Source organism: Mus caroli, unplaced genomic scaffold (genome assembly GCF_978045245.1).
Source record: "Mus caroli unplaced genomic scaffold, Mus_caroli_1 scaffold_6, whole genome shotgun sequence".
NCBI classification, from domain to species: Eukaryota; Metazoa; Chordata; class Mammalia; order Rodentia; family Muridae; genus Mus; species Mus caroli.
This window is the reverse complement of record NW_028227261.1, coordinates 122,225,889-122,252,820: the sequence shown is the minus strand read 5'-3', so window position 1 is coordinate 122,252,820 and position 26,932 is coordinate 122,225,889. Positions and strand designations below refer to the sequence as shown.

The 26,932-nt window shown below is 43.7% G+C and overlaps 1 protein-coding gene across 3 annotated transcripts in view; it reads left to right on the top strand.

Annotated features, from left to right (window-relative positions):
• The window catches only part of Bach2 (BACH transcriptional regulator 2), a 345,285-nt gene that overhangs the window by 68,105 nt on the left and 250,248 nt on the right, over window positions 1–26,932 (top strand). For all 3 annotated transcript variants that reach the window (XM_021160930.3, XM_029476474.2, XM_029476473.2), the window contains exon 2: window positions 10,196–10,302. The gene's annotated coding sequence lies outside the window, so the exon portion shown is untranslated. The remainder of the gene's footprint in view (window positions 1–10,195; window positions 10,303–26,932) is intronic.

Here is a 26,932-nt window from a genome sequence, read left to right as displayed (position 1 = left end):
CAAGAATGGCTTGACAGGCCCTGGGCTTTCCTTAAGCTCTTTCTCACCTGACTACCATTAGGAGGAAGAGTTTAAGAATAAGTCGCAATATAGCTGATACGACAAAGAATGTATTTCTGGGTCTAACCTGAGCAGCAGTTAAATGAACACATATGGGAAATAATTATGGCAGAATTGAGTTTTAATTGGACATTTCGAGCAGACTAGTATATCCTGAGCAGGCACAAGCTGACCCACTTTTTGATAACCCCTCCCAAATATGCACATAAAACCTTAGGTATGTCCAATAAAACAACAACAACAACAAAATAGTCTCATGTATGTGAGCTCAAAGTAGGATAGTGACATTACCAAGTGCTGAAAGACTCCAAAGCTACCCACCGTAGTAGTGTGGGGGCTACCAGCTCTCAGCTGTAGGGGCTGAGATGTTTATACTCACCAGTGGAATTGTTTGTTGAGAAGGGCAAGAATGTCCTCTAAAGCATCATGTTTGAATGAATCTGGTTTCCTTGCCAGCATGGTAAGTGACAAGCTATTTGGATTTTGAAAGTGGTTCAGATCATGAAAGCACTCGGGCTGTGGTCAGACCAAACCTTATCTTTGTGGAATAGTTTAACAACCCAGCACATGACAGTGCCTCAGAGAGAACAGGTTATGCTACAGCAAAGCTGGTAATGAAGAGGACAGATCCTGCACCACACAGATGATCTTTGGGGTGACCTTGCATTCGAGCCTGTCATGCTGCCAAGTAGAGCTCTCTTCAGGGAATCAACAGAAGCGTTTCCCCCAGAGAAGCAAGACCGTACACCCATTCCAGGCCTCCAACGTGGGCGGATTTAACCTGTGCATATTACCTCCTGTTGAGGAGATTGTCTCTCTGTATAACTTGTTGTCTGGGTCTGCTTGAAAGAAAATCGGTTCTGTAGTTTGTGGCTTTGATGGAAGAGTGAGCTGGCCTTTTGGTTTCTTTAAAGAGGTGCTTTCTAATTCTCTCCCGTGACATCAGTCCCTCCTCAGTTGGAAGTAACCCACTAGACTGTCATTTGAGATTCCCACCAAACTGTAGAAAATGGACTTGCCTGAATTATTCAAGCTCTCAAGAGAGACGCTCTAGAAATCTATCAGCATGTGTTGTTTGACTTTTCCCGGGAAGACAAGAACACAAGTCTATTCACTCCAGATGTACCATTGACAGGAGACTAGAAGTATGACTCCACCCAAGTCTACATTTGTGAACAGTGAGTTTATTGGGGTTGCTTACATGGTCAGAGGTGAGGGGTTATGTGGTGGTTTGAATGTGAATGGCCCATATAGACTCATATATTTTAATATTTGTTCCCTCCTTGGCTGAATAGTTTGGGAAGGATTAGGAGGTGTGGCTTGTTAGAGGAGGCGTGTCACAGAGGGTGGGCTTTGATGTTTCAAATGCCACACTGTTCCCACTTGCCTTCTCTCTTTCTCTTTGCCTGGTGCCTGGGGGTCAAGATATAAATTCTCAGCTACTGCTCTAGTGACATCCTTGCCTGCCGGCTACTGTGTCCCCCACTTGGATAATTATGGACTCTGAGCCTCTGAAATTGTAAACCCTAAATAACGTTTCTTTATCATTTGCCTAAGTCTATAGACTTAGAATAGCAATTAGAAAAGTATCAGAGGCAGGTTCGTTGCAGAGGCATGCATGACTCACATGCAGCTGCGTCACCAGAAAGCCCACTCCGACATGAGTGATGACCATGAGTGAACTTTGCATCCCTGGATCTGCCTGCTTGACTAGCTGCTCCGCTTGTGTAAATGTCTCCTCTCCCCAGAAGTTGTTACTGTTTATGTAACCTTTCAGAAGACCCTTGCAACTCTTGTGAGTTTTTTCCTAAGACTTAAGAGTCTTGTTTCTTCTTGAGTCTTGTAAACTTCCTTTGCCTCCTGAGTTCCCAAGGAGCCTCCTTTGAGATGGGAGTGACACAATTTGGAGGAAATCGCTAGATAACACACCTAGTAAGCCAGGTGCAGTTGGTAAACCTTCATCCTAGATGAGTGGAATTGAGACTTCTCATCCAAAATTGTCAAATCGATTGAGAGTTTCTTAGTACATCTGACAGTCACCAGTGATACACCTTCCAGTGGTATGTCACATTGACAAACAGAAATTAAAGCTGCTAAGATGGGTATCAAGAGGATGATGGACTGGCTTCCATTCTTTCTCTGCTGAGGCATAAAAAGAGCGATGTTCCTAGCAGTATGAAATACATACTCCACTGGCTAAAGCGATGCTGTTCTTCTTAGGTGAAGGCTCTTCGGTATTTTTTTTTCTTATATTTCTTGTAAGCTCAGAATATGTGCTGGCCAAATGAGGAATATAAATAGTAGTAACATTATAGCATTAGAGGATGATAGAATGGAGGAAATTGTGTTCAGCTGACGGCAGATAAAAGGAAAACTGGCCTAAGCATTGTGATTAGACATAGTGTAACTATGTAACGTCTGTTGTATAAGGTAGTGTCAACAAGTGCCGGGAATTTGACAGCTACACAGAGCACACAGGTTATTTTCTCTAGATGGGCTTATCATCCAATAGAATGATTAAAGGTGATTGGCCATTTGCAATTTTATGCTGAGTAAAGTTGTACTGAGCTGAGGATGGAAGACAGAAGAGAGAAGGGCCTATCTTATTTGACTGCTGTGTCGGGTTCTTTTTCTCATGTTATGCCATTTGGTACTTAGGACAGTCATGAGTGGTAGGAGGATTTACCCCACATTTGAGGAAGAGGGTACAAAGATTTAATCGCATACTCCACTCACATGCCAAAAGATAGCTAAAGGTCAGATCAACTGTATTTCCTGTGTTGCTATGATAAAATACTCTGACCAAACACAATGTGAGGGAGGAAAGGGGTTAGTCATCTTATGGTTCCATGACACAGTCCATCATTGAGGGAAATTTGCTATTCCACACAATATGACCTCCAACCAAGAAACTCACCTTATAGCCAAAGAAACACATCAGAGACCATGAAGGATGTTGCTTGATAGATGGCTCACACGCCAGCTTATACTTAGATTTCTTAAACAGTCCAGGGTCTCCTGCCTAGGGATGGTGTCGCCCACAATGCATGGAGCCTTTCTTTATCAGCAATCAAAACAAGACCCAGCAAATATGCTCCCAGTCTTCTCTAGGTAATTCCTCAAGCTCTTTTCTCTGGTGGCTCCAATCAATGTCAGGTTGATTGTTAAAGCTAACTAGGATACCCACAAAGCCTTGCTTTGGTTGCTCACCTCGGGGATTTCTGTGCCCCACAAAGCCACAGTAGCACAGCCCTGGAAAGGCCAGAAGGTAGGCTAAACACTTCCACCCCTGGAAATGTAAAGGGATAGAGACCCCTCTGGCTGACCTCAGAGGTCACTGGTGGTGGGAGATAGTGCACACTGGCTGTTTCCTGACTTTCTTGAACTCATGAGCTTTGGGCACATGTGCCATGCGCCTTCTTTGCTGGGACTGGCACCGAAGGGCAGACTCAATCAGTGGATCATTACTGTCTTCATGACCTGGCCACTCACTTATATCATTCCTTCTGTATTCTTGTTTTAGAAAATCACTAAGTCAAGAGAAAGCCACTGGAACAGGTAACCTCTTCAGTATCACCCAAGAGACAGATTGGCTTTGACAGTGGCAGCCTTGAATCTAAATGTTCATCACCTGGCAGTTTTACCAGGCAATTTCCTGAGAGTCAGCCTCTAGCACATGCACCAGGAAAGGTTATGTGAAAGTCGTATCTCCTTGCTGCCCAGTGGCATCCACGCCAGCTTCTTTGTTACTATCAGGTGTCCTCCCCCTACCCCTCCTCTTCCTCCTCTCCCTCTCCCTCCTCTTCCTCCTCTCCCTCCTCTTCTTCCTCTTCCTCCTCTTTCTTCTCTTCTTCCTCCTCTTCCTCCTTCCCTTCCTTCTCCTTTTCTTCCTCTTCCTCTCCCTCCTCCTCCTCAATCTCCTTTTTCTCCTCCTTCTTTAATCTATTTATTTATTCACTTTGCATTCCAATCACAGCCCCAGTCCCTCCTCTTCTCCCAGTCCCACCCTTACAAATCACTCTCCCCTCATTTTCTCCTCCTCAGAGAAGGGGAAGCCTCCCTTGGTACAACCCTGCCTTGGGACATTCAGTCCCAGCAGGGCTAAACACATCCTGTCCCACTGAAGTCCAACCAAACAATCCATTTAGGGGAAGGGGATCCATTGGCAGGGAACAGAGTCAGAGACAGCCCCCACTCCACCTGATAGGGGACCCCACATGAAGACCAAGCTACACATCTGCTCCAAATGTGTAAGTTGCCTAGGTCCAGCCCCTGCATGCTCTTTGGTTTGTAGTTCAGTCTCTGTGAGGCCTCCATGGGTCCAGTTTAGTTGATTCTGTAGGTCTTCTTGTGGTGTCCTTGACGTATCTGGCTCACTCAGTTCTACCCCCCACTCTTCCACAAGACTCCCCAACCTCCACCTGATGTTTTGCTGTGGGTCTCTGCGTCTGATTCCATCTGCTTCTGGATAAAGCTTCTCGGGAGACAGTTATGAGAGATTCCTGTTTGCAAGTACAGCCGAGTATAATTAATAGTGCAGGGGCTGGCTCGCTCACATTGGATGAGTCTCAAGTTGGGCCAGCCATTGGTTGGCCGTTCCCTCAGTCTCTGTTCTATCTTTATCACTGCACACCTTGTAGGCAGGGCAGATTTGGGGTTGAAGGTTTTGTGGGTAGGTTGATGTCTTCCTCCCTCCACTGGAAGTCCCATAAGAAGTAGCCACTTCAGTTTCTGCTGGTAGGAATCTAAGCTAGGGTCACCCTCATAGACTCCCCAGGGGCTCCCCATCCCAGGTCTCCAGATAGTCGCAGAGATGCCCCCCACTGATTTCTATTCTCACTTCCAGCCCTCTCCTGTCGCCCCTCCCTAGACCTGACCCCCATGCCTGTTACCTCCTTACCTCTTCTCCCACCCCAATACTTCTCTTCATCCATGGGTATCTCTTCCTTATAACTCTGTCTCCTCTTCCTTGTCACCAAAATCTAGAATATTAATTTCCAGTCATGTTTCCTAACCCTGGATTTGTCTTTGCGGGTTTTGGATGGGTGCAGGGATCAAGGCAGGTGGCAAGCATTGTTCGGTCTCTTGGTCTGAGCTGTGGTTTTGTGTGCTCGATGCCTCAGTATGGGCTTCATGAGGACATTGATGCTCTGGAGAACCAGAGCTGCACACCCAGAAGAAGCTCTAGAGTCCTCAGGCAGCTCACCCTTGTTTCTCTGCCTCTCCCTTAGTAGAGGTGTGGTGGGGTCCTTAATCCCAGCGCCATGTTCCGTAGAGTGGAAAGGAGGTTAGAAGTTCTGAAATAAATTGGATTTACATTTGTTTAGTCTTGGACAATGATTCTAGTTCAAGGGTGTCAGGGTTTGACTAAAGAAACATGAGACATACTCCAATCCTAGAAGCAGGATGGAGGGAGCAAGGGTTTCACTTACTTACTCCTCTGATTGTCCAAGCTTCTAAGTCCCTGATTCTTGAGCATTTCCCCCTCCCCCAGACATTCCTCTGTCTTTTCCCTCTGAAGTCTGCTCATCCTTTTATTTCTTCAGTCGCTCTTACCTAAAAGCTTTTCTGTCTTATGTATAGTCTTTTGTTTACACAGCCGAATGTAGTGTAGGGAAAAGGGTGGCCCAGAGAACCCATGCTGGTCTCAGAGCACAGGCCTTTGAAAGCCAGTGAGTGACAGCCTTAACATTGTAAAGAGTGAAGTGCTTGCTTTATTAGCCTGCATCCCTTTGGAGTACCTGAGCTACCCAGCCTTGAGACAGATCACACAAAAGGCTTCCAGAATAAACAGATGGGAAGGGCAAGAAGCATTGGAGTGCAGAGAAAGCCCGAGTCAGCACATCCCATTCTCAACTGTCAGTATCAGCAGCATTTTCAAGAGCCAAGACATGGCACATAAAGAAACAGCCCTTGACACTCTTAAGTAAGGAGGATGGACTCAAGCTGGCTTATTCTATTCTTATCATTCCTCAAAGAATCTTAGCAATGATCCAGGTAAAACAGATGTCTCATTGTAGGTGGAGGTTGTTGGTAAATAGTGGTGAAACAGGTAGACCCAGTCTTCACCTTTCCACAACTCCCACTTGCTGATGCTCAAGACACCCAAACCATGAGAGTATATAACCCTAGAAATGCCACAGGGTGTGGGATTCTCACCAGGAACCCGCGTCTCCCAGTCCCCATCATAGAGAGGACTTGGCTGGTGAGGGAGCACTTGGCCGTATTGCCAGTGCTATTTTATTTGCTTACCCTTAATTTTCACTTATTTTGGAAACTTTCAACTCCACCCCTCCCTGCTTCCCTACCTCCCTACTTCCCTTCTTCCTTCCCTCACTCCTTCCTTCCCTCGATCCCTTCCCTCCCTGAAACTGGGGCTTAAACTAGTGCCTGGAGCATCCTTAGCAGGGGCTCTGCTGCTGAGCCCTAGCCCCCCTGCTTTCTTTGACTTTCCATGTCCCCAGTCCTGCGTGCTTCTTCATGCTTCCTTCCACTCACCTTGAGTGATTACATTTCATTAGCCTTTTAGCTGTGTAAGGCTGAACACAGACTTTATTACCCACTGGATCAATTTTGTTTGGATCAGCTGAATAGGAAATGCTAGGACATATGGGATTAGATTTCTCAAGGCACCCTTTGGATCTATATTTAGTTTTGTTCAGTTCGAGGGGTATTTCAGCTACTTAAAAAGATAAAAAGAAAATATTTAGAACTTGAGTGAAGACACCAGTGTTTCCTCTGTGATGTCTCGGGCAGCTCTTTTCTTAATGGTTTGTACTTAGAAAAGCAGGTTGTGTTTTTAAGCTGTAGCTTTCTCTATGCTGCTTCATAACCAGATTGACTTCAGGACAGACAGCTTTTCCATGTTTGAAAGGAGATGGGAAATATTTGATAGAACAAGGCTAGTCCTTCTCATTTCTGTCCACATGTGAACTGACCCAGTTTCTGAAAGTGTCATCTGGTTTCTGAGCTATTTCCTATGAACAGCGTCCATTGGCTGACGTATAGATGTGCACATGTGCGTGTGTTTTATTGGCAGAGAGGATGGTGGGTTTATTTTTCATCTGTGATCTTTGTACGTGTTTTCATTCTGTACTATGTTGAAGAGAAGTCACTTCTACCCAGAATATACTATTTATGATAACATGACCAAAACCAATGTTTACACCCTTGCATCAGGCTAGATAAATTATCTCTTAGGTTGACGTCATCAGAACTGAAAGCACTTATCAAAAAGCATATAGTACACTTGTAACTACTAAAACAGCCTTATGTTATTCCCAATAATAGTTAGAGGGGATCTACAAACCTGGGGCTGGGGAGACATTTCAGTGGATAAATGCTTATTGTACAAGCATGAAAATCCCAGTTTGAACCCCAAAACTCAGGTAAAAAGCTGGGCATGGCAGTGCTTGAACCCCAACAGAGATAAGAACACCTGGGGGTCAGGGGGTGCTTGCCAGCCATTCTAGCCCACAGGTGAACTACAGGCTCAGTAAATCGCCCTGTCTCAAAAAATAAGGTGGAGAACGCTTGAAGAAGATATCAGAGCCACATGTGCATGTGTAGATGTGTGGTCAGGGGCACCCATGTGAACACATACCTTTGTTCCTACCCAACACACACACACACACTTTAAAACAGAAGATTTAAACCCTGACATTAAAATGTTTTCCTTTAAAAAATAAAAAAACTTCAAAGACATTTTGTCGCAATTATCAAAATTGTTTTTCAATCCTGTGTTAAGTCTATCATCCTTGACTCCCCGAGTGAGAGTAAAGGATTATCTCTGTCACTAATATTTCCCTCAAAGAAGGTCTAGTCTGGCTTGGCTGTAGAATGGCACACATGCAGATGGCATAGGAACACCTGGGGGAGGGCTAAAGAGGGACTGGACAGATAGTTTAGTGTGGACTCTTGGTCAGGTTCTAAGGGATCAGAGACCGTGGTACATGGAAACTCCCTATTTAAGTAGCTGCTGAAGCATTTCAGTCTGCTGGTTAGTACCTCGTGCCCATTTCCTGTGTGCCAATGTGAATTATAATGTGACATTTTGTGACGTTAGACATCCCTGTAAGGCCCAGGGACAAGCTGTCCAGTTATGTGATAGGTTGGATTAATACATGTATTAAGCAAGAAACAGCACATACAGCCTTTCTATTGTAAAGGTCAGAAAGCCATTAGCCACTGCTTTTGGTAATTCAGCTACTCTTCATGATTTTTTTCATTCTCTCTGTAGTCAATTAGATATTGAAATTTTATGCCTTTGAAGCCACTGTTGCCTGGACATTGTGTGCCTATGGTAATGCCTGTGTGGATTCACCCTGCAAACCTGGGGTACTGGGATTCCCCCGTGTAGTATTGCTTAGATGTGTTACTCCTGAGACTGGTCTGCCGTTTTCTTTGGAATCTCTGTGATGGCAGTGACATCACCTTCCTTCCTTGGAAACATGATGTTCGCGCTGAAGAATAATGTTTGTGGGTTAAGAATTTATCTTTTGCAAACATAATTGCAAACTCATGTTTGTAGCAATGGGAAGTGTCAGTATAGGAATGCAGCATTGTGGCTGGTGCCCTGGCCTTGGCAGATGTGTTTTTCTCTAGTAGACAAAGACTTAGGACTTAGAGCTGAAGGGGGCTCTGGTGGGCCATTGAGAGTTTGAGGACTTCATCAAACCTCACTAGATACACGGTAGGTGAGTGTAAGGAGCCTTATGGCATACTGCTGCGGCTTGGTCTTCTATGCGGTGTATTCAGATGCTGAGTTCTGTACCCCAAGATTAGGTTGCAGCCTGGACATGGGCATTGTATTGACCAATGTCCTGTAAAGAATGCTCCCAAGGAATCTCTGATTGGATAATAAAAGGCTAGAACCTGTGACAGGGCAGGAGAGAGAGGAAGGCAGGACTTGAGATCAAGTATGGGTCTCAGGTAGGGACCACAAGGAGAGAAGAAAGGTAGGGGAAGAAAGAGGTTGCTGTGAGGTAAGGTGGATCATGAGCACGTGGCCAAGAGAAAAACCACCCGAGGACATATGTGGAGCCTACGGCTGGGATGTAGGTTAAAACAGCTCAGTGCCGTCCCAGTTTAGACTTAATAGCTTGTTAATAAAAATACCATGTTTCTGTATCTTTTATTCAGGAGCTGTACCAGTTAGAGTTGGGCAGAACCTGCCCCCATTAAAATTACTTCACTAGTATACCCCTAACCTCTTGTGAGCATCTTTCAAAGGTAAAAGCGGCATGTCTACTTAAGTGGTCAGAAACATTTTACTCTTGAGTTTGTTTACTATTTGACAAATCAGATGCCCTGGAACTGTACCATGGTTTTATTCCAAATTTTAATTAGAATAATTAAAAAAAACCTCCATAAAAAACCAATACCACAATCCAAAACACAGATCCTTATACAGGATGGGGGGTGTTTGGGGATGGGAGTACTAAATTGCTTTGTTTGTTTGGCTTATGGTCAGCTGATTCTCAGAATCCTTGTAGCCCAGGAGGTTCTACATCACAATCTTGAAGATGATACAGCCAGGCTCAGACCTCTGCCCACTGGTTTCTCTGTTTCTTGAGGGGCCATAGGGAAAGTCACTAAGGCCTGGTACATAGCACTGTTGTCACTCACCAGTTATATCCAAGTACCAACTAGATATTCCTAAATTGCTGGCTTTGCTCACCAGTGCCTCAGGTCCTAGACCTTAGTAGATGCTCAAAATTAGTTATTTCAAAGACCATCCTTGTCCCCAAGGCCCCGGAGCAGGCCTCAAGACTCCAGCTGTCAGTGCCTAGATCTACCTTGTCCAAAATAATAGCCGCTAACCATATGAGCTATTTAAATTTAATTTAAATTGCACACAATTTTTAAAACAGCCCTTGCTTTCACTAGTTATTTCTTGGTTTAGGCTTTTACCATTCCAGGAATGCTAAGAGCTAGAATGTGAGTAGCAGTGTTTTCTGTCCTCATCCTCAGTGCCTTCCCTGCTGCCCCAAGCACTGAGGGCTCAATAGGCACATGTGCCTGCCCTGTTGAGTAGCATGAGTGGCAGCAGCCATGGAGGGGGCGTTCTACTGGACATGGAACTTCACTGAGCTTCCAGGCCCTAATGGGGTTCTTGCTTGTGTTTACAATGCAGCTGTCTGCTTCGAGAAGTGAGGGTTCTGAAACAAGAAGGACCTTCAGGAGCTGCTCCACACTGTGACATGTCTGATCCCTTGTGCCCGTCCCTGCATCATGAACAAGGTAAAGGATGCTTTGAATATGCTTTTGGATTTTCTTGTATCATGATTTTCTTGAGCACATATGACTTTTCATGGCCCAAAGAGATTGTTTTCCTGCCGTTAAAGTTTCAGAGTTGGGTAGTTGTTTGATGCCCACAAGCCATCTAATAGGCAGGGTGCAGGAGCCATTGGCCAATCCATGGTTTATGGTTTCTAGAGCATCCCTTGCATCTCCCAGAGGTGTTTGATAGATGAAAGGTTGAATGTACATGTGACTGTGTTGACATGAATATTGAAGAATTAGACTATGGGGCCAGACTTCCTGAGATGATTATCAGTTCTGCCAGACCTCAGGCAAGTGACCTAACTTCTTGATACCTTTTTTTCTCCCACTGTTAAAATATTAATAATAGTGGATGAAATGTGCTAATTCATGCCACTTGCCTTGTATAGTGCCTGCCCACACTACAGGCCTCTTAGAGACATTTGCTGCTATTTTGATGTGGGACAGTATTAGCCCGTAGACATAGCTGCAAGAGAGTCTGGCAAGTATGTGCAACATTTCTGTGTGTTCTCTGATTGATTTGTGGAGCAATGAATGATTGATTACCAGATGGACATGTTACTAATAAGTGATGGATAAGATTTGGATTGAGCTGCTAGCAGTGGCTATTTCAGGTATTTATTTATTTATTTATTTATTTATTTATTTATTTATTTATTTATTTTTGAGTATTCAAAGGAAGTGTGTACCAGACACTCTGGAGGCACAGAAGAAACATCCAGATCTGTGACTCTCTTAGTTTTCTATTGCTGTGACAAAACACTGTGACCAAAAGCAACTTGGAGAGAAGAATGTTTACTTGGTTTATAGGCTATGGTCCATCATCAGGGAAAACCAAGGCAGGAATTGAATCAAAGACTATAGAGGAATCATGTTTATTGGCTTGCTTTCATGGCTGGCTTCGCTTGCTAACTTATACAACCCAGAACCACCTGCTCAGGCACTGACTGCAATGGGCTGGGCACTCCCACATCAACCATTAATCAGGAAAATGCCCTACAAATTAGCCGATAGGCAATCTGATGGAGGCATTTTCTCAACTGTGGTTCTTCTCAGGCAACTCTAGCTTGTGTCAAGTAACTTGATAAAACCAAACCAAAGCAAACCAGAGTAGTGACCTAGGAATGAGAGTACAGTAGAGGTGAAATTCTGAGTTGGAACCTGGATCGCAAATGATAATTTCCTGGTCAGAGAGTGTAGCTCTACAGGTAAAAGAAAAGAAACCTGTGTTTGAGCACAAAGCCATATGAGAAGGTCTGGAATGCTCACAACAGAAGATGTTTGTCATCTCTCTGTGACCCTTGGCACCATGACAGGGGAACTCTGTATTAAGTGACTGTCTTCTGCATTTTAGGATTTTTAGTGGCATCCCCTTCTTCCATTCTAGGCATGGCAATAAAAATTGTCCCCTGGTGTTTATTTCCTGGTGTTTATTTCCCAATGTCCCTTGGCACATGTCATCTCTGGTTGACAGTTACAGCAGTGGTGGGCCAGTGGCCATGTATGAGCTCAGTGGTGGAGGGAAGGCCAGCTTTTGGGGCCACAAACCAATGTGAAGCAAAAGAAATGTTTAAAGAAAAACAGACACATCATGACATAATCTATGGGTTGTGATAGAGATGTACAGTTCTTAGATGTGTTTTAGTCTTGATGACAGAAAGGCCATTTAACGTGCTGAGTTCCCAATCTGAAGACACCCTCTAATGATTTATCTCAGGTCATTCTTTTGGCCTTCTTAAGGGTAGAAGGAGCTAAGGTACTTCAGGGTTTGCACCTATCTGGAGGGAGGGACCAGAAAAAAAGAATAAAACAACACAACAGAACCAAGCAGTTATGTTGAAGAATTTTACATTTGGCTGAGCTGAGCCAAAGAAAGAGGAAACCTTCTGTTGGATGCCCCACTGCAACCTTCCTCCCATCCCACCCACCCCAAATCAGGTCCCCATCCAAGCTGAAATTCTTACCTTTTAACAGTCTAAGAAGTCACTTTGGGGTAGACAGAGGTCCTGCCCCTCAGTCATGGCTGGAGACAGAAGTCTCTCATCACAAACCTTGGCTTCTCTTATTTTAAGGTTGGTATACTGGAAAGTCAAGGCAGGGCTTGGGAAACTTCCATGCACAGTTTGTACCATCAGCCAGCTCCAAGTTGCCTCCAGGGCATCTCAGAACTGATGTCATGGTCTTGCTCTTAGTACATACTTAAGAAGCAGACTCTTGGGAACCAGTAGGTGTGCCTGTGCTTGGGAAGTTATGTTCTGCTCTCATGGCCCAGAGAGTGCTTTATTTTATATCATTTTAATTGAAAGTCGTGATTAAGCTGGGTGTGTCATCTCCATTGGTCAGCATTTTTTTATGGCTCTCTTGGCATAAGACAAAGAATAGGCCTTTCTCTGGAAGAGAAAACAACCGTTCTCAATACAGTAAAACTAGAGTCATTTCATCAGTGAGGTGTGTAACCGAATGTTGGAAGTGTGGTCATGGGTGTGGCTGGTGTTCTAAGTAGATTTGTTCCTAGAAAGCTGGAAGACATTTCAACTATACCTGTGTTTCATTAAACACACTCCCCAGTACTCTCCTTCTTCCTAAATATCGCTGGGGCCATTTCAGTTAGCCAGAGCTCAGGACAGAAGGTGACCACAGTGTTCTAGGATCCTGAGAGGTCAGAACAGAAGGTAGCCATGGTGTTTAAGGGTTCTTATTCCTTTGAGGCATCAGGGCAATGCTGGTGATGGGTTTCTCTGTGGCCTATCAGAGCTAATTCCTCTAGAAAACTGGAATGGCTCCATGGCACAAAAGGATTGCTAGCTTATTTTAGTAATTTAATCATGGGTTACCCTTCTTACTTGTGGCTGAATATGAGGTCATAGCTGTGGCCGTGTGTTAGTGAAGGCAGAAGGGAATGAACAAGGTATTCCTAGGTACCAGGCTCACTGTGAATGGACTGTCATTTCCTGAGGCTGGTGTGCATGGTTTATGTCCATCAGATGTGTATTCTAGAAGGTTTACCTCATCCCGACTCACCTCCTTAGCATTGTGAGCAGGCTTAGTGGCTGTGCAATCTGAATCTTATGCATTAAATAAATTGTGAGGTGCACATTTTCCACACCCAACCGCTTAGACTGGAAGGCTGTGTTCCCCACTGTCTTATACACTTTTGCAAAACTGACTTTTCATACTTACGATGGTTGACAAATTTCACAATTGGAACTCAGCTTTTTAATTTTGTAAAAAGTCTCTACTTTTTGTAATTGTTCTTATTGGTATTTATAAATATATACTGCATCTAACATTGTACACTTACGTGCGTCGCAAGAGTGAATGTTTAGAGTGTATTTATATTCTGTATGTGCTGTTATGCCATGAAGAAAGGACTTTAGTTTGCAACAAAACAAACAAACAGACAAGCAAAAACAGTCAGAGAAAATGCTGGGAAAATTGAGGTTCTCGGAGGAAAGTGGTGCAGGGGGATGCCTGTCACTCCAGGCCTTGGGGGGGGGGTCACAAATCACACCCTCAGTTGGGATCTGCTCCTGAGAGTTCCTTCTGTGGCAAGCCTGGGGTGATGGCCTGTCCTCTCACACATAGTTGTCACTTTGATGAAGACGTGCCGCGTGGCTCCTTTGGCTTTATGAGTATGTTCCATCTGATGGGAAAACCACTGCTTTTTGGATGTCACACAAAATGACCCTCTCCCTTTTTCCACTCCACCAGTGATACAGCTTTCTTCCAGACCCTTGTCATGTCCCAGTAAGGCCAGATTTGCTTTGATGGCTTTGTAAGAGTGCAGAGAGCCACGACATGCAGAGGGGTTTAGGGGTGCCTCTGATCTCAGTTGTAGACAGATGCTGTTGCTGGACAAATTAACTCCTCCCTCCCCAAGTTCTTCTCTGAATGTTCTTAGCTTCCCACTCCTTTGTACCAGCAATAGAGGCAGTTTCACATTGACACTCAGGCCAGTATCTCTATAGTCAACTAAAAAGTAAACAGAATCAACCTCATTTCTGCCTTCATTTACAGTCCTTATTACTTTGCACATACGGTGAAGCAGTGAAGTCCAGAATGCCTTCCGCTGGTTTACCCAGCCAGCCTTTGCTGTAGACATGGCCCCAATGTATCAATTGTAGTGTCTTATTGACCATCAGTTCCCCCAGCAAACATCAGATCCTCACACACATGCTGAGCACTGTGTGCTGTGCTTGCAGTAAATCAATCACAAAAAAAAAAAAAAAAAAGAATAAGAACAGGGTATGTGAACTTCAGTCTGCCAATAGCGAAAAGAGCCAGGCCACCCAGGGCCTTAAACATGAGGCTGATGTTAACTGCTTCTCCAGCTTCACTTCTTCCAGTAAAGGAGCGAGTTAACAGCTGCTGGGTGCAGCGCAAGGGGTGGGGCAATAATAAAGCTGGCGGCTGTCTTCCTTCCCCATTCAGGACAAGCCCAGTGCCAGCCACCAAATGTCCAACCTGTGTTCATTCAGCACGGGCCCACTGTCATTTTTCTGAAGGCAGTGGCTAACCTGCTTGGGTCAGAGATTGAAGGACTGATGGCTTTTAAAAAGCTAGTGACACAAAAGAAAAGCTCAGTAAACATTAAGTGATCTTGAAATAGGAGGCCATTCTTAATTCCTGGTGCAGAAATTAAAAACAGAAATGCTTGTCTATGTAAAGCCTTGTATTTTCTGTTCATCAAAAGACATTCTGAACTAGTCTAAAAGATATGCTGAGGTGTGTGTGTGTACACAGATGAGTGTTTGTGTGTGTGTGCCAGGTAGCTAATTAGTTAAGAGTGTTTACAAATCAGAAGAACAAAGGATAAGATGGAATGGTTGATTTAATTGAAAGCTAGCAAAAAATGAGCGGAAATATAAAACCCGTGAAATAAAAATAAATAATGTGAAAAGTTTAAACTTAATAGTAATCAAAGGAAGAAATGCAATTAAATTACAATTGATAAGAATTCGAAGTTTTATTCATTATAGCTAAGGATTTGAGGATAAACTCTGAGAGATCTTATTTTCTCCAGAGGTATTATTGTATGCCAAAGCCTAAATTACATACCTTCTGGCTCGGAAATTCTGTTTATACAATATTAACTCAAAGAAAACTGCCTAGAACATGTGTAAAACTTTTGCTAAGGTATTCAAAAAAACATTAACATTTTCTAACGTAGTAAATATGATGCAGCCATACAATAAAGCTGCCAAGGAGGCATGGAGGGGTATTTAATGACCTAAAAAGATAACTTAAGAAGGAGGCAAGTACCATAACACTATGTGGATTTGATCATTATTTCACTTTTTAGAAAGGTGCGTACATGACTACAAGAAAGGCCACAGGTGCATAACAGAGTGCTTTCAGTATCTTTTCACATGCATATTTTCAATTTTTCTTTAGCAATGTGGGTTTCCTCATGCTAAAGTAACACTTTTAAAAAAGATACTAAATTGTGTTTAAGATGAATTTCACGTTTTAAAAAATATATGTGATAAAAGACAAGACGATGCTACTCAAAATCCTAACAGAGTCAAGTATGTGGCGTACATCTGTTTCTTTCTCATTTATTCCTTTTCCAGAATATTCCAGATTTTCAACCTCCCTGAAAAGTATTTGTACATTTCATTAATGGCCAGAAAAAGGCAAATGTTTAAAAATAAACACTAGTTTAATTGTATTGTGTTTGAGATGCAGTGGGATAGAGATGTTTGGAGAACCCATAAAAAGGGCGTCAGCTGCAAATATCTTCTTTATTAGCTGTGGGGCCCTGTGCCCACGCCCCCTCTCGGTGCCAGGACCCTTGCATAGGTTGAACCAGGTCTTGATGTGTTCTGCCTCAGTCTCTGTAAGTTCATATGTGCTTTAGTCCTTTCACATCTGGAAGACAGTCTTTCCTTAGAGTTATCACCTCTGGCTCTTACAGTTTTTCTCCTTCCTTATCCACAGAGATTCCTGAAGGATTGATGAAGACATAGTATTTGGGACTAGTATTCCAAAGTCTCTGATTCTCTGCCTATTGTACAGTTCTAGGTCTCTGAGCTAATTCTAATCACTGCAAGAAGAGGATTCTCTGATAATGGTTGAGCAAGGCAATGATCTATTACTATAACAGAACGTCATTAGAAGTCATTTTATTGCCGTGTTACTTTAGCAGAATAAGAGTATTAAACATTCCCTATTCCTATGACCTATCTAGTCTTAGGTCCTTGACCACTTTAGCTGTGTTGGAAATGGGTCCCATCTCATTGAGTGGGCCTTAAATCCAATTTTCAAAGTGGTTGGTTACTTCCATAGCATTTGTGCCAGTATTACACTAGTGTATTTTGTAGCCAGGTCGTTGTTATAGGTCACAGGGTTTGTTGCTGAGATATTTTGATGACTAACTTTCTCTTTTGGTAGTGTGCAGAGTACTGTGAACACTGGTCAGTGGCGGTGAAGCCTCTAGGTAGGCACCGGCCCGCCGTTTCCATGTTTGATGACATAAGAAGTGTTATCCTTAGAGATGGGACCTTATCATCAGGGTGTGGAAAGTAACCATTAGCCTTGGCATTGGCCTGTGATGTTTGGGATGGGGGCAGGAGTAGGAGCGGGGGTTCTGCTGGACTCCTTTAGCCATTGCCTTGGGAAGCTGAAACTCATTTCTGGCACCAGAGGATTTACTTGGTGGCATAAGCTGTGAAAGTTGTGAACGTCTGAGAAAAGCCATGTTGTAAAACATTAATTGTGCTTCGATAATATTTGGCTTTAAGTCGCCGTGCAGGTGACTCTAGAATATGTACAATTTTAGAGAATTGTTTCCTATTTTTGTAGGATTGGTTCTCCAGGTTTGGTCCTTCCCTCTTTTCTGTGGAGCTAGAGGTGTGTAATACTTGTGTTCCTTGGCTATGTGAGTCTCTGAATCTCAGAGCAGACTGAGAGGCAGTCTGTAGGGCTTGGGGTAGGTACTGAAAGCCTGAACTAGCTGAACCTCATGTGAGTGACTGTGATGGTGTGGCCCAAGGACACCTCCAACCCTGAGGCAGCGTGCATTACCTGCAGTGTCGCATGGACCCAAGAAAATCTTAATGGGGGCTTCCCTGTGCCTGACTTAATAGTGCCCGAACCTGCCAGAGAAGATGAAAACCAATCCTGATAGGCAGGAGGCACAGTATAGTCTCAGAGTAGAAGAGCAGCTGGAGGGAAGAAGGGCAATGTATTGATTGCCCTGATAGGAATGAGAGGGCTCATAGTGAATTGGGGTAGATCTTTGATCCATGTCTTCAGGTCTCACTTGAAGGCAAGAGGGCTCCACCACTGCTTTATTCTGGTAAGTGCTGCTTTCAGACGCATCGTCACGGCTCATTTGAGACTCTTGTTTGTCCATATGTCTTGAGGATTTAAAGAAGAGTGCCTAGAGTTCTCATTAGAAACGGGCTTTGCCACTCCAGTACTGACTGGCTGTTCTGTGCCAGTCTCACATGGTACGTGAATGCTGACTGGGTAGCTTCTCCTCTGTACCCCATAGTTAACTGAATCTGCATACCCCCAAACTGTGTGCAGAGGCCCTTTGGGAGCTTGCTGTGTGCTATGGCCTCTTTTGTCAGGTTGGTGGCTACTGAATTTGTAGCAGAGGCCAGTGATCTTGGTCTCCCATCTCCAGGCGTCTGTCATGCCACTTTCTTCTCAGTTACTAAGTGGTAACAAATAGAATTAGGGTAGGTCCTCTTTAGTTCCTAGGTGGTCAGGAACATGATTGTTAGTTGCGTGGTTATAATGTAGTTGTCCGTCTTTAGAATATTGACTCATTTGTCTGACTGCCAACAGCATCATCTCTAACAGTGGGATAGTTCATACAAAAGGAAGTGCCTGACAGAGAGCTTGCTTCCAATGCCGCGTTTCAATCCCAGTACCCAGTGCTTTGCACCTGCTCTTTCCTCTCAGTTACTGGACAGTGGGGCCTCACAGTCCATGTGTGTGGCCATTAGCCATCTCTTCCTGTATCTGTTGTCTTAAGGTTGCTTATTTCAGTTAGATGTTCTCCCAAAACTCTGTTTGAGGCATGTATGTATCATTGACTTTGTTTTTTTAAAAACCTCATCCTATGTGACAAGATTAATGTGTGGAGTGTACTAGATAGAAAGATGCCTAGCTAGAATACATAAACTGCATATGATATAAAAATCCTTCAGTGTTTAGAAGACATTTCTAAACAAGCATACTTCACAATGTCAACCCATCAAGGAGTACATTTAGACGTGATTAGTCATGGCTGTGTACCCTCTGGTTTGTCTGTCTGGGTTTCTTTTCTTTTCTTTTTTTTTTTTCAAATGCACCAGCTTTGTAACTTCTTCCTACTTAAATACAGGAGCATTATCTTGAGCGTCTAGGTTCAATTAGGCAGAAATCTAAGCAATTAATTAAAAGATCCAACCTAGCCAGGGAGGGAAGGTGTCAACACATGTCATAGTGGTCAGGAACACTGGTTAATTAGAACAGGGGGAAATCGTGGTAAATTATGGAGAAAAAGAAGTGTGGGGCAGAACTCATGGTGTGTGCCTCCGTTATTCTTAAGCCTAACCCATAAACAATTGGTTGTGACAGCTCTGGGCTGAGATGATGGCGTTTTGGATGAGGTCTGACGATGGCTAAAAATAGGCACGTGTATTGAAGAAAAAAGGAATATTTAACATTTGAAATTCTATGAGAGACTGATGCTGTTTCATTGTAGTGATTCCCCTAAAGGCACATTAGTGATGCTGCTAACTACAGACTTTAATAGGCTTTAATAATGTGTATTTTAGAGGCCTGATACACAACGGGATAATGTATAAAACATTCATTATGGAAAATTGCTACCTTTTTATTTAATGAGAAGCCTCCGAAACAGAACTGCCGGGCTGCCGTAGCACCGGGCTTCTGGGCAGGAGGGTGCTGGAGAGTGGCTGCCACCTACGTTTCCTGGGTGGCAGGCAAGTGAGGAAGATCTTTACTTACCTGTTTCAAGGATGAAAGCAGGGCTCTTTAAGACCTTCTTATTTCGGATAAACCCTTGCTCAGATCATGGCTCCACCTGTCATTGCCTAAGCAACTTATGGCAGTTATTGAGCATGAAGCTCCATGGACCGAGTGTCTGTCTCACAGGTTGTGGGGGTAAGAAATACATTGGCATGCTGAGGCCACGCGTGCTGACAACCTTGAGCAACTGTTTCTTTTTGTACTTCTGGTGTCTGTGCCTGGCTGTCGTGGGGAAGCAGGAAGAGAAGAGAGCACAATTGAAAGGTCTTGATGCACACACAGCACCAAGGCAAGCCTTGTGTTGGATTTTAGGGCGATTTTAAAGCACAGCAGCTGAGAGTCTTGCTACCGAGGAGCGAGAAGAGCTCGGAGCAGGTGCTCAGAGAAGAGTGGCCATCTATCTCTCTTAATGAGCTAACATTGTTAGAATGTCAACGTGCAAAAAGTCTGTGCAAAGAGTCAATACATGAAATGGACTGGCACTACCTGTTAATGGCTCACGATTGTTCCTCTGAAGCCTGGCATCCACTGGATCACCAGTTCTGTCTTATCTGATATCAGGGACACTGGCCTTGGCCTCTCAGAATAGATGCACACCTTCGGGATCCCCACAGAATCAGGGAGAGGGACTGGTTGGTTAATGAGGAGAAATCCAGCGTGCTATATAAGCTGCCCACTCGATAGTCAGGGGGTTTCTCAGAAAGGAGCGAGGCCTTCTCTTTTTTCCTTTCACTCCTTGAAATGGCTGTGCATCCTAACTCCCCCACCCTCCATCCACACTCCTGGCTCTCTGTCTGCTTCTGGTGCAATGTCAGAAACACTAATCATGTCAGACTGTGACACTTGACAGGCCTGACATTCACAACAAAGACAGAAGGGAGGGAGAGAGAAGAGAGATTGTGAGGGGGAAGGGAGAGAAAACAGCAGGGGGATTTTTTTTTTAACACATAAAACCCACAGCTGCAGAATCACGAACATTCTGGACGGAACATATGCAAAGGAAATCAAGGCCGGCACGAGGTGAATGCTCATGGAGATGTGTATCGGGCCACACAGGTTTTGAGTTACTATTTTCTGTCCTTCAGATTTCAGTTCATAGTCTGTATTATAATGACCATGGCTATGATTTTCTTCCCTTCAATTAAAAAAAAAAAGGAAGCCTTTACGTTTCTTTCCCAGTCTTTACCCAGTTTTTGTCTGTGGTGTAGCAGAGTTAGAGGAGGCTTCTTCTATCAGGACGTGTACGCTCTCTGGGATTTTCCATGTTCTTACCAGGTTCTGTGGTTTAATCTGGACGACAGTCTCCTCAGGAGAGAAGTCTCTGCTGAGGGGTGTTTTCTGACTCTGGCAAAGCTGAATGGGGACCATCAGTGTCAGGGGTCTCCTGGTGCTTGCTGATGTCAGTAAGCAAGAGCTGCTGAGGCTGCTCCCTGGCAGCTGGGAGTGGGCTTCTCTGCCCTCAAGCATCTCTGTGTTTGGAATCCTGCTGGTAAAGGGGCTCCCATCTTTGCTCTGCAGCAGTCATGACCTGGAAGCCTGCTGCTGTGAGTGTTTAATCCAGATGCTGTGATCTAAATTGAGCTCTGAGCTCAGGCAGAAGCAGCCCTGCTTTTCTATAAACAGAGAATCCAGCTGCCAACACAGCTTTTGAGGGATTTTTGAACCAATAACTCTTAACTGGGGTGTCTACCCTTTGCTCTGTTCTTTATGCAAGAGAGAATAGTAATGGAAAGCATATACATCTCCACATAGTTACCTTGTTATAAAGAATGTGCATGTTCGTCTATATAAGTATAGGACAGTGAGCTCTTTTCAGGTTGTTTCAAAGTAATATTACAGCAACCACATTCTTGTCCTTAGCACCCAGTCAAAGCCTCTCGTATGGGGGCCACTTTGAAGAAATACTCCCTAATATGGAATTGAAAAGGTTTGTTTATAGTTCTTAGTGGAAATCACTATAGTTCTACAAGCAGAAGAGAATGAATTTGTGGCCTAGTGAGAATTTGGGGAAATTATTCTAAAATATCTTTCCTGTAAAGTTCAATCTTCTTTGGCGTATATTTTGCTCCGAGGTGTCCCCTGACGGCATTTGCCATGCTCTCTGATGGGCTCCATTTACTTGCAGTTAAAGGACTTTAAATCATATATAGGGTAATGTTTGCTGCGATAACAAATAGCTCTAAGTTTGGACGACCTGACACAATAATAGCTTCCTTTTTGGCTCAGTACCATGAAGGAACTTGATCAGCAGTGTGCTTTTATTCTGAAGTGATGGAATTCTGTGCCATGTTCTTTCCGTCTTCTCTTTTACCATCTGCGTTGGTCGCAGAGCACCCCAGGCTGGGTGACTTGAACAGAACCATGTCACGCAGGGCTGACATCAAGGCTGAGTTGTGAACAGGGCTATTTACTTTTGTGGGTCGAGAGCCTGGGGTATAGTCTGAACTTCTTTCTCTGCTGTCTTTGATTTGATCTGCAATTCTTCTTTTCCGTGTTTGTGCCTAGGTCCATGGCTCTCACTGTGTAGCTCTAGCTGGCCTGGAACTTACTGTATAGATCATAGTGTATTGTATAGGCCTTGAATTCATAAAGATCTCCCTGCCTTGATCCCCTGAATGCTGAAGTTACAGAGCGTACCAACACACCAGACCCCAAATTTCTCTTCTATGAAAATAATGGTTATACTGGATATAGCCTTCTCTATTGCAGTATGAGTTACTCTTAACTAATTTATCTGATGACAGTCCCATTTTCAAAGAGGTCTCACTGTGCCTTCCTATTTGATATATGAATTTGGAGGAGAAAGGGGGAATAAATTTAACCCATGACACCTTCACCAGTTGACACTGTAATTATTTTCATCTGGATGACGGACAGAAAAGAGCAGGAAGAAAGAACCTTTGATTCTTAATCCTGAGAGATCAAAGCACAGCAAATCTTTTCTTCTCATTCCTTGGTCAGAGCTGATCACTCAGATCTACCCAAACGCAAGGCAGCCTGGGAAATGTAGTAGATTCCCTGGCTGAGTGGCGGTTTTACTAGATGACTGCAGTTGCATACCCATGCAATCAAGCTGCCCCCATCTTTCTAGGAAAATATGTCCGTGCTTTCTTTGCTCCTGAGCATGCCCTCATAGTTTACAGTGCTGTAAGGGTATGAACATTTCCAAGCTTGGGAATTCCATTAGGTGTAGACCCAGTGATGACTCCAGGCATCAGTATGCAAAGGAGTATGTACATTTGTTTATGGTTTTGCTCCTTTAGAGTCTAACGTGTTCTCGAGGGAATTTCATCTGCACTACTAGTGGATGTTTTCTCTCCTTATAAAACTTGTAAAATTCAAATTAAGGAAGCTCTATTCTTTCCTAAATTTCAGCTTGTAAACTGATTTCTTACAGCCCAGTAACTTTTTAATTTCACATTCAGTTATCACTGAAAACTGATATATGTCCAAGAGGGAAAGAAGGATAGTGTGACTACAGAGTAAAATTATGTAATGTGCTGTGCTTCTCTTGAATGGCTAGACGTGAGTATTTAATTACCAGAGTCTTGTCTCTCCCACCAGCTTAGTCATTGTTTCGGAAGTGGAATGTGGGTTTTATCCTTGACTAAGTAATTGCTTTGTGTCTTTCTTTTCAATTGCAATAACAAGTCATGAATTCTCTACACCTAGAATCACTAACTATTATTTAGATTTGCCTATTGAATAGGAGTTATTCTTTAAAAAAAAAAGTAAAGACAGGAAAAATTTTACTGCAAATTTTGATTTCTCAAAGTAATTTACTTATGAAATATTTCCCATGAAGAAAGAGCAAGAGCGATTTGAGACAATGAGCAGGTGAGGTCTGGACACACAGTAGGCAGTGTGTTGACACTAACGCTAACCCATGCCGTTTAAGATTCTAGTCGTGATCTTTCATGTCAAAAAACTACTCTCTTGGTGTTTTGTTGTCCTATCAAAACACAACTTTAATTCAATGGGACTTCTAACCCATCTTTTGGTCAAAAGAAAAAATTCTCAATTATGGAGAAAAGTCTAGAACTTGGCCTTTGTTGATAATTGATAACAGCATTTTAAGACTTGCAAAGTGGGTGGTTACTCTTGCTTTTCAGAGGAGGGGTCTCTTATGTAACAAGCTTAATATCCCAAGTCTATATAAAGTAAATTCAGTATTTGAATCCAGGTCTTATTAACCCCCAAACCATTCACCCTTATTCTTTTCTGCCATGACAACTCCAAAGAATAAATGTCTGTCTGATTGAATTTAAAAATATATTTGCTAGTGTAAGGTTTCAGGACATTTCTGTTCTTTAGAGACTAATCCACCTACATGTGAGCCAATTGATAGACTAGTTGGGAAAGTTTCCTTTAGTCATGGGGCAGGTCTCTAGGGTGGCTGCTTGCCAAGCCTTCAGTGGATTGTTACTAAGTGCATGGACAGTCACTGATTCGGAATACCTATTAAGTGTCTCGGACATAACTCAGTCACAGCTCTTTAGAACTCTGGGTGGAGTTCTCTAAAGCAGGGAGACACTTGTTCCTTTCCTGGAAGTGCCCAGGTTAAATAGATCTTTACACATTTTCTGAGACAAACACTGGGCAAGGCAGCCTGAGCCATGAGTGGGTCCTGGACTGAGGGCAAGATAAAGAAAACCCACTGTGTTTCCAGTGAGGGACTCAGCTAGAACCAGAGCATAGAGAGTACAGTGCATTCCTCCCTAGATAGTCACCTTTCACCCTCCCTACAGCATGATAAGCCTGGCTTCTGATTGCCAGCCCATTGCTGGGTGTTGCTGCATTTAGGTTTCAACCAGGTTACTCTGCTCATGGTTTCTGCTGAGTGGCTGTGGGCAAGTCATATCCTGTGTTGGAAATGTGATGTCTCCAAATGGAAAATGAAGCCATGGCATTAGATCAGAGTCCTTCACCCAGTGTTTAAAATGCCAAGATGCAAAGAAGCATTTGCTGATAGTCGGTGTTTGGATAGAGAAGGGTTCAGAGATCATATCAGATTATCCATATAACTTCTACACACAAAGAATTCAGCAAGGCAGGTCATCCCTGAAGTCTGTAGGACTCCAGCGTTCTGCCTGTCTGTACACTGGGCAACTTACAGAAAAGAGACATTGGAGGGAGCTTACAGTTTCAGAGGGTGAGTCTGTGACCCTCACACTTGGGAGCATGGCAGCAGGGAGGCATAGTGCTGGAGCAGCAACCAAGACCTCAGGTCTCATCCACAAGCACACAGCAGAGAGAAGAAGAGAACATGGGAAAGTTGAGGGCTTTTGAAACTGATTCAGAATCTGCCCCTAGTTATACACCTCTTCAAAGGCCACACCCCTAATCCTTTCCAAAGAGTTCCACCAATGGGGTGGGCAGGGGAGAGCAAAGGCATTCAAATATGCGAGCAAATGGGAGCTATCCTCATTTAGCTCACTACGTATACTGTAATGAGCACAGAGTTTCCTACTCAATATATGAGGAAAGAGTAGTCCTCTCTCTGCAGTGACATGTAACTGATGTGTAGAGTGTTTGTAGTGTAGATCTCTGCTTCTTTCTTCCCTAAAATGAGTGTTCCCCATAGTTGATGTGTAATGAATGTTTGTGGAGAATAGTAAGTCAATTAGAAGGCAGTTACATTTGGGTGGTGTATGGACGAGTTTTCAGACCTGAAGGCTTTTTGTAGCTATGTGCAGTGGTAGGAAAGGCTCATTTAAAGAAAGAAAGCAATTACTTAGGGCTCTCGGCTACTGGAAGATTAGTGCTTCCTGTTAACAGCATTTCCTACTCTGCAGTAGTCAAGGTCTCTGTGTGAGGTGAGATGCCTTAGTTGGAGTCCCTGTCTTTCCTACAGTGTGGCATGCACGCTGTCCAGCTCAAGAGCCTTCTCTCAAGTCACACCTCAGCAGTCCAGCCAACCTGAAGCAAGTGCTCAGCCGCTCAGCAGATGAACACATTGGAAGATGAAGAAGGGCACTGTGGTGTGCCCCTTCCCCCGTTGCTAGGGAACAGAAAGGATGAAGTAGCACCCATTTCCAGTGTCCAGCATGACGCTAAGGAGCCCACTCGTGCATTCACTTTTCTGAGATGGCCTACTGTTCTCTAGAAAGTCACAGTCCCAACTCAAACAGAGACAGAATCCTTTGCCTGCTTAGATTAAGAAAAATAGAATTGCCTAGGAATTTCATAAATTCATTCTTTTTAATAGCTGAGTAGTACTCCATTGTGTAAATGTACCACATTTTCTGTATCTATTCCTCTGTTGAGGGACATCTGGGTTCTTTCCAGCTTCTGGCTATTATAAATAAGGCTGCTAGGAACATAGTGGAGCATGTGTCCTTCTTACCAGTTGGAACATCTTCTGGATATATGCTCAGGAGAGGTATTACGGGATCCTCCAGTAGTACTATGTCCAATTTTCTGAGGAACTGCCAGACTGACTTCCGGAGTGTTTGTACAAGCTTGCAATCCCACCAACAATGGAGGAGTGTTCCTCTTTCTCCACATCCTCGCCAGCATCTGCTGTCACCTGAATTTTTGATCTTAGCCATTCTGGCTGGTGTGAGGTGGAATCTCAGGGTTGTTTTGATTTGCATTTCCCTGATGATTAAGGAAGCTGAACATTTTTTCAGTTGCTTCTCGGCCATTTGGTATTCCTCAGGTGAGAATTCTTTGTTTAGCTCTGAGCCCCATTTTATAATGGGGTTACTTGATTTTCTGGAGTCCACCTTCTTGAGTTCTTTATATATATTGGAAATTAGTCCCCTATCTGATTTAGGATAGGTAAAGATCCTCTCCCAAACTGTTGGTGGCCTTTTTGTCTTATTGACGGTGTCTTTTGTCTTACAGAAGCTTTGCAATTTTATGAGGTCCCATTTGTCGATTCTCGATCTTACAACACAAGCCATTGCTGTTCTATTCAGGAATTTTTCCCCTGTGCCCATATCTTCGAGGCTTTTCTCCACTTTCTCCTCTATAAGTTTCAGTGTCTTTGGTTCCTAGGCAAATGGATGGACCTGGAGGGCATCATCCTGAGTGAGGTAACCCAATCACAAAAGAACTCACATGATATGTACTCACTGATAAGTGGATATTAGCCCAGAAACTTAGAATACCCAAGATGCAAGATACAATCTGCAAAACACATGAAACTCAAGAAGAACGAAGACCAAAGTGTGGACACTTTGCCCCTTCTTAGAATTGGGAACAAAACACCCATGGAAGGAGTTACAGAGACAAAGTTTGGAGCTGAGACGAAAGGATGGACCATCTAGAGACTGCCAGACCCGGGGATCCATCCCATAATCAGCCCCCAAACGCTGACACCATTGCATACACTAGCAAGATTTTGCTGAAAGGACCCTGATATAGCTGTATCTTGTGAGGCTATGCTGGGGCCTAGCAAACACAGAAGTGGATGCTCACAGTTAGCTATTGGATGGATCACAGGGCCCCCAATGGAGGAGCTAGAGAAGGCACCCAAGGAGCTAAAGGGGTCTGCAACCCTATAGGTGGAACAACAATATGAACTAACCAATACCCCCGGAGCTCTTGTCTCTAGCTGCATATGTATCAGAAGATGGCCTAGTCAGCCATCATT